Below are 7,633 nucleotides of genomic sequence, written 5' to 3'. Positions count from 1 at the left end.
GTTGCTGGCAATCGTGAAATGGGCCACATCTACTTTCTTAGCCTCTGTAGAAACCCACTGACTTTGACCCAGTTGTCTGTGGGCCTGTGTTCTTCAGGATATGTTCATTTAATTTATTTTTTATTTTTTATTTTTTATTTTTAGATGGAATTTCACTCTTGTTGCCCAGGCTGGAGTGCAATGATGTGATCTCGGCTCACTGCAAACTCCACCTCCCAGGGTCAAGCAATTCTCCAGCCTTATCCTCCCAAGTAGCTGGGATTACAGGCACCCACCACCACGCCCAGCTACTTTTTTTGTATTTTTAGTAGAGATGGGGTTTCACCATGTTGGCCAGGCTAGTCTCAAATTCTGACCTCAGGTGATCCACCCACCTCGGCCTCCCAAAGTGCTGGGATTACAGGCGTGAGCTACCATGCCCGGCTTGTTCATTGAATCTTTAGGGGAGGAAGGTGAACTTATTTCCATGCCTAAGGTAGCCATGGCTTATGGTCCCAAGAAGCATCTGAAGTGGTAGCAGCTCAAAGCAATGGATGCTGGAGACACTGACTGGTGTGTCTGCTCCTCATCCATCCACCAGTCCCCACAAGCTGAGAATGCATCTCCCCCTCATCATTTTTAAGAAACAGAATTAAGTATGCCCTGATCAGAGACGAACTAAAGATTTGGATGCTGCGGCTCATTAAGATTGACGACAAGGTCCAAACTGATAGAACCTACCCTGCTGGATTCAAAGGTGTCATCATCATTGACAAGACCAGAGAGAATGTCTGTCTGATCTGTAACATCAGGGTCACTTTGCCATTCACCGTATTACAGCTGAGGAGGCCAAGTACAAATTGTGCAAAGTGAGAAAAATCTTGCGGCTACAAAAGGAATCCCTCATCTGGTAACCGATGATGCTGGCACCATCCGCTACCCTGGTCCCCTCATCAAGGTGAATGACATCATTCAGATTGATTTAGATACTGGAAAGAGTACTGATGTCATCAAGTTTGATACTGGTAACCTGTGGATGGTGACTGGAGGTGCGAACCTGGGAAGAATTGGTGTGATTACCAACAGAGAGAGGCACCCTGGATCTTTTGATGTGGTTCATGTGAAAGATGCCAACAGCAACAGCTTTGCCACCTGGCTTTCCAGCATTTTTGTTATTGGCAAGGGCAACAAAACCCAAGGAAAGGGTATCCACCTCACCACTGCTGAAGAGACAGACAAGAGACTGGCAGCCTAAAGCAGTGGGTGAAATGGTCTCTAGGTGATATGTTAACAAGATCTTTGTACCTAATTAAAAATAATGCAGCCTAAAAAAATTGGGGTGTATTTGGCCAACTGGATCAACTAATATAATGTTTTTAGCTTGCAATTTGAAAATAACAAGTAGAGCTTAAATTAGCCAAGAATTTGTTATTTATTGAAAATAACAAGTAGAGCTTATATTAGCCAAGAATTTCTTTGGTTACACGTTATTAAAACTCAACTCAAAGTCAAGACTAAGAGGAGGCCAGTGAGGAGCTGAGGGTGAGAAATGTATGAAGGTGCTCACTGTCAGGTTTGTAAAGACGCCTCCTTAAATTTTGCTCCTCAAGTGCCTCATTTGACTTGCTCTGTTCCCACTTCTGATCCAACTCAAACTAACTTAAGCCAAAAAGGAAAAATTACAGGCTCAATAGTTGAACTAGAAAAGGCACAGTGATGAAGCTGGCCTCGAGCACACATGGACCCAGGGTTCAAATGCACCCATATTTATTTACTCTTCTCTCCTGCTGTCTCCTCCTGTCTCCCTCCTCACTCTCTCTTCTGCTTTTCTCTGCCAATTTGCTTCAGTCTCTCCTACCACCATTAGTCTTTCTCCTTACAATTAGTTTATAGTCACATACAGCACCAGGCTAAGCTCTTCATCTTGCAAGCAGAACTAGGTGCGGGGGCAGAGGACTAGGAGAAAGACTTCCCATTGGCTATCTTGGGTCAATATGCATGCCTGGGTCAATCACTGTGGTGATAATATATTTGCCCAGTGTTGGACAGAACTCACCACTGTGGTCTAGGGGCTGGAGGCTGAGACCAGAAGACAGGAGGATCTGATGGGCAGACCAAGACAACTCTTAGTATTTCAAGTCTTAAATACTCTAGCCTTTATTTTTATTTTCCTATTGAAACAATTATTTTTAAATCACACAGTTTGATAATCGGAGGTTTCTTTTAAAATGCAACTATATTTGTTCCAGTAGTAAAAATAAGAAAAAAAAATGCGGCAGGGCACGGTGGCTCACGCCTGTAATCCCAGCACTTTGGGAGGCTGAGGTGGGCAGGTCACCTGAGGTCAGGAGTTCAAGACCAGCCTTACCAACATGGAGAAACCATGTCTCTACTAACAATACAAAAATTAGCCAGGCGTGGTGGTGCGTGCCTGTAATCCTGCTACCTAGGGAGCTGAGGCAAGAGGATCACTTGAAGCTGGGAGGCGGAGGTTGCAGTGAGCCGAAATCACGCCACTGCACTCCAGCCTGGGCAACAAAGTGAGACTCTGTCTCAAAAAAAAAAAAAAAAAGAAAAAGAAAAAGAAAAAAATGCAACTATTGAGTTACAGAATAGATTCCACTCAGGGGCAGGAAGAGGCAATAGGGAAAGAGATAAATTAGAAAGGAGAAATTAGAGCCAGCTCATAGAGGCCCTTGGGTTCATTATTTTAATACATTTGCATTAAATGCCTATTCAGTGCCAGGAATGGTAAAGTTTGGATTCTATTCTGTAAGCAGCAAGGATTTTGGGGAGGGCAGAGGCATGTCAGAGTAAGAGAAACTGCTCTGAAAAGGCAACAAACCATGGGTGATCCTGGAAGAGAGATAACAAGCCCACCTGCTGGAGAGGTTGTCCCAGGCCCAGAAACCAGTGGGCAGCCCTTGCGGAGCACAACCTCTATGCCCTGCCCGCCATGGTGCCCGCTGGGGGATGGTATCTAGGATCTCGATGCCCACAGGACAGGATCTGACACCTTTCAAGTGGCCACAGGTTGGTCCCTAAGACCCTTGAGCCTCCATTTTCCTCATCTGCTCACTGTTTACCAAGAACATATACATCGAGAAAACATTGTGTCAAAAGATAACTAATATTTATCAAACACTTATTCTATGCTAAATCCTTTGCACACATCATCTGATCAAATCTTTGTGATAAACTGTGCAGAGACAGCTAATTTTGCCCCATATTTGTCCTATCCATTGTTACCTGGTTAAAAAAAAAAATCTCTACTCTTTGGCTGGGCACTTAAAAACTGCATTTCCCAGCCCTCCTTGCAGAGGTATAACCATGTGACTAAGTTCTGGCCAAGGGGAAAGAAAGGAAAGTGTCACATCAAACTTCTAGGGAATTTTTGTTTTGTTTTGTTTTGTTTTTTGAGATGGAGTTTTGCTCTTGTTGCGCAGGCTGGAGTGCAATGGCGCAATCTTGGCTCACTGCAACCTCTGCCTCCCAGGTTCAAGCGATTCTCCTGCCTCAGCCTCCCAAGTAGCTGGGATTGCAGCCATGCTCAGCCACGCTCGGCTAATTTTGTATTTTTAGTAGAGACGGAGTTTCTCCCTGTCCGTCAGGCTGGTCTTGAACTCCTGACCTCAGGTGATCCACTCACCTCAGCCTCCCAAAGTGCTGGGATTACAGGTGTGAGCCACTGCGCCCAGCCTTCTAGGGAATGTTCTTAAAGGGAAAGAGGCACATTCTTTCTTTCTTTCTGTTGACTGGAATGTAGTCAAGATAGCTGGAGCTCCAGCATCCATCTTTGACCATGAGGTAGTAGCTAGGTATTGAGGATGGCACAGCAAGAAGATAAAAGACACCTGGGTCCCCAGTGGCTGTAAAGCCACCCTGGACTTCTCATATTTATTATAGCAAAGTGAACCTTTGTCTTTTTTGAGCCACTGTTGTTTGGTTTTTTTTGTTACTCCCAACCGAACCTAATCCTAACTGCTATTCCTAACTCCCTTGCGTTAGCTGTCCCTACCAGCTTCCCTGCTTCATTTTTCTCCAGAGCACTTATTACCAGCTAAGGTATTACATTTGAATAATTTGCATGTTTACCATTGGTCTCCTCCAATAGAATGTAAGCTCACAAGGGCAGGAATTTTGTGTGGTTTGTCCACTTTCACATTTCCAGCTTTTCCATAGTTCTCGAACCCAGTAGACACTCAGTACATATGTGTTGAATTGATTAATTGAAGGATAATCAACCCTAAAGGTAAATAATCTTACGATCTTATAGAAGAGGATGCTGAGGCTCAGAGAGGGCCGCAAATTAGAAAGGGATGGCTCCTGGAAATTCACCAAGGCAATCTGGCTGCAGAGTGCATGCTCCTCAATACTAACTCAACTGCCAACACAGGCACAGAAGTCACTTAAAAGCCTTCTAGCTGAAACCATACACTGTCTTTAATGGGGAAAGCTACACTTCTTCAGGGAGGAAATGTGAGCAGAAGTCCAAGGCCAAGAAGATTCTCTGAGGGCTCAGGCTTAGTTACGAATGAATATTGGGAGTAAAAACGGGAAATCTCAAATATCCTTGATTCTAAGACACCACTGATTATAAGACACACCACCAATTTAATTAGGGATAGGAAAAGAAACACTTCATTAAATATATACATTGGTCACGAGAAACATTCTGATTTCAGAAACATTATAATGGGGAGAATCTGCATCTTCAACTGAAGCGATGGGGTAGTCAAAGATGCCTTCGAGAAACTTGTTGAGGACTTCTTAAATTTTCCTGGAAGGAATACAGTTTGACCAATCTTTTCTGTAAGAGAACCTAAAACAAGGCTAAATTCTTTGATATCCATCCACCACCCACATCTCTGCTACAGTTAATCACTCCCTTCCTTCCCGTGCACGCCTCTTTCAGTGAAGCTGCTGAGTAATGAACGTGTTTATCTCTTCTGCAATATGGGGCTGGAGAGTGAGAACCACATCCTTCATCGTGCCCTGTTTGCTTCCAAGGCTCCAGCACAGAGCCAGATACGTAATAAGCACTTAATGAATATTTACTAAGAGAAGGCACAAATGAATCAACGAGCAAATACATAGGAGAATGGATGAATGGTGATGCCTGCACCTGTCAGATTCTCAGTGCACAGGGGGTGTGTGTGTGTATCTGTTATCATGTGTGTTCCTGGTAGAACCCAAGCACGTCTCCAGGGATTTGAGCAGCATCAAAGAAGGCAAAAGCAGAAGAGAGACCTCCTTCCAAATAATCGGGGAAAGGCATTGATTATGTGACTTTGGAGAAGAGAGCTGCTTTCACAGTGGGAGTTGGGGAGGGGTCCAGCCTCTAACTCCACTAGCCAAAAACCTCAGTGTCTCATCAATTCTAGAAGGAAACCTGGTGCTAACCTAACCTCCCCACTGCCCAACTCACAGGCAGGAGAAAGGTGAGGCACATTTTCTCCCCAAAGTATGCAGAATGGCGGTTGCCATGAGCACTGGGATCCGCATGTTACTTGACATCCATTTTTTTAGAAGTCTGGTTGCTATGGTAACAAAATACCATTTTCCAGACTAAAGATACATCTCTGGTTCAAATCTGAGGGTGATGACGCTCTTTCTAGACATCTCCTGGAATGGCAGGGTGGGACCAAGCCTGTCACCTCAGGGCTCAGTAAACACGGAGGAATTCAATGGAATTGCACTGAGGCAGCCTATGAAAAATGTCTGATGGAAGAGGAGTGCAGCTCCCATTTCAGCCTGCCCAGGTTGAGGGGCTGCCCAGCATCCTCCTCCAAACCACCCCAGGCATTGTTGACACTGCCCATCACATAGGGACCAAGTGCTTTCAAAGACCAGCAGTGTTGCTGGTTGGCACACATACCAAGGGCAGGCAGACACAGCCACAGCCAAAAAGCCAGATGTTCATTCAAAAATAGATATTTATTGAGCACCTGCTATTAGCTCTGCATAGTCCTAAGCACTGTGAATACAGATACAAATCATCCTTGAGGAGTCTACAACCTGCCCTCAAGAACGCAGATGGGGCCAGGCGCAGTGGCTCATGCCTGTAATTCCAGCACTTTGGGAGGCTGAGGTGGGAGGACTGCTTGAGCCCAGGATTTTGAGAGAAGCCTGGGCAACATAGTGAGAGCCTGTCTATTTTTATTTTTGTTTTTTTAAAAGGAAGGCAGATGGCAAACAAAGAAATATACTATAGTTTATCAGCAGGTGTTATAGGCTGAGTAGTGGAACCCCCAAAGATGTCCACTTCTCAATCCCTGTGAATTACATAAATATGTTACCTTATGTAGCAAAAGGGATTGTGCAGATGTGATTAAGGTAAGGATCTCGAGATCAGATTGTCCTGGATTCTCTGGGTGGGCCCAAGGTAATTGCAAGAGTCCTTATAAGAAGGAGGCAGAAGGTGGGTGTGGTGCTGCATGTCTGTAATCCCAGCTGCTCAGGAGGCTGAGGCAGGAGTTGGATCGTTCGAGGCCAGGAGTTCGAGTTCAGTCTGGGTAACAAAGCAAGACCTCATCTCTATCCCTCTATCTCTTCATCCATCTATCTATTTATTCAAGACAGGGTCTCACTCGATGTCACACAGGCTGGAGTGCAGTGGTGCGATCACAGCTCACTGCAGCCTCGAACTCCCGGGCTCCAGTGATCCTTCTGCCTTGGCCTCCAAAAATGGTGGGATTACAGTGTGAGCCACCATGCTTGGCCTGAGACCCTATCTCTAAAAAGAGAGGCTGGAAATCAGACAGAAAAGACGCTAAGCTGCTGGTTCTGAAGACAGAGGAAGAAACCATGAGCCCAGGAATGCAGGTGGCCTCTAGAAGCTGGAAAAGGCAGCTAGGGGAGAAACAGATTCTCCCTTAGAGCCTCCAGAAGGAACATAGCTGGCAGAGCACAGTGGTTCGCACCTGTAATCCCAACACTTTGGGAAGCCGAGGCAGGAGGGTTGTTTGAGGCCGGGAGTTTGAGACCGGCCCAGGCAACGTAGTGAGATACCATCTCTTAAACAAAAACAAACAAAACTTAGGCAGTCATGGTGATACATGCCTGTAGTCCCAGCTACTCAGGAGGCTGAGGCAGGAGGACCACTTGAGCCCAGGAGTCTGAGGCTGCAGTGAGCTAAGATCACGCCACTGCGTTCCAATCTGGGTGACAGAGCAAGACCCTGTCACTAAAAAATAAGAATAAATTAGAAGGCCATGGCTCACACCTGTAATCCCAGCACTTTGGGAGGACAAGGCGGGCAGATCATCTGTGGTCAGGAGTTCAAGACCAGCCTGGCCAACATGGTGAAACCCCCCCCCCATCTCTACTAAAAATAACAAAAATTAGCCAGGTGTGGTGGCGCATGCCTGTAATCCCAGCTACTCGGGAGGCTGAGGCAAGAGAATTGCTTGAACCCAGGAGGCAGAGGCTGCAGTGGGCCAAGATCATGCCACTGCACTCCAGCCTGGGCGACGGAGACTCCATCTCAAATAAATAAAATAAAAGGAGCACAGCCTTGTGGCCCTGTTTTAGATGTCTGATTCCAGAACTGTGAGATAGTAAACTGTGTTGTTTTAAGCCACTGTTTGTGGCATTTGTTACAGGAACAATAGGAAACTAACACAGATGGTGAGGAGTGCTAGTAAAGACTACA

General features: G+C 45.7%; 1 pseudogene; it reads left to right on the top strand.

Annotated features, from left to right (window-relative positions):
* The first annotated feature begins 217 nt into the window (after nucleotides 1–217).
* Nucleotides 218–1,417, top strand: LOC101124385 (small ribosomal subunit protein eS4-like; annotated as a pseudogene).
* The last annotated feature ends 6,216 nt before the right edge of the window (nucleotides 1,418–7,633 follow it).

The sequence above is a fragment of the Gorilla gorilla genome, chromosome 1, assembly GCF_029281585.2.
Source record: "Gorilla gorilla gorilla isolate KB3781 chromosome 1, NHGRI_mGorGor1-v2.1_pri, whole genome shotgun sequence".
Lineage (NCBI taxonomy): Eukaryota > Metazoa > Chordata > Mammalia > Primates > Hominidae > Gorilla > Gorilla gorilla.
The sequence above is the reverse complement of the archived record's forward strand: the minus strand, read 5'-3'. Positions and strand labels throughout refer to the sequence as shown.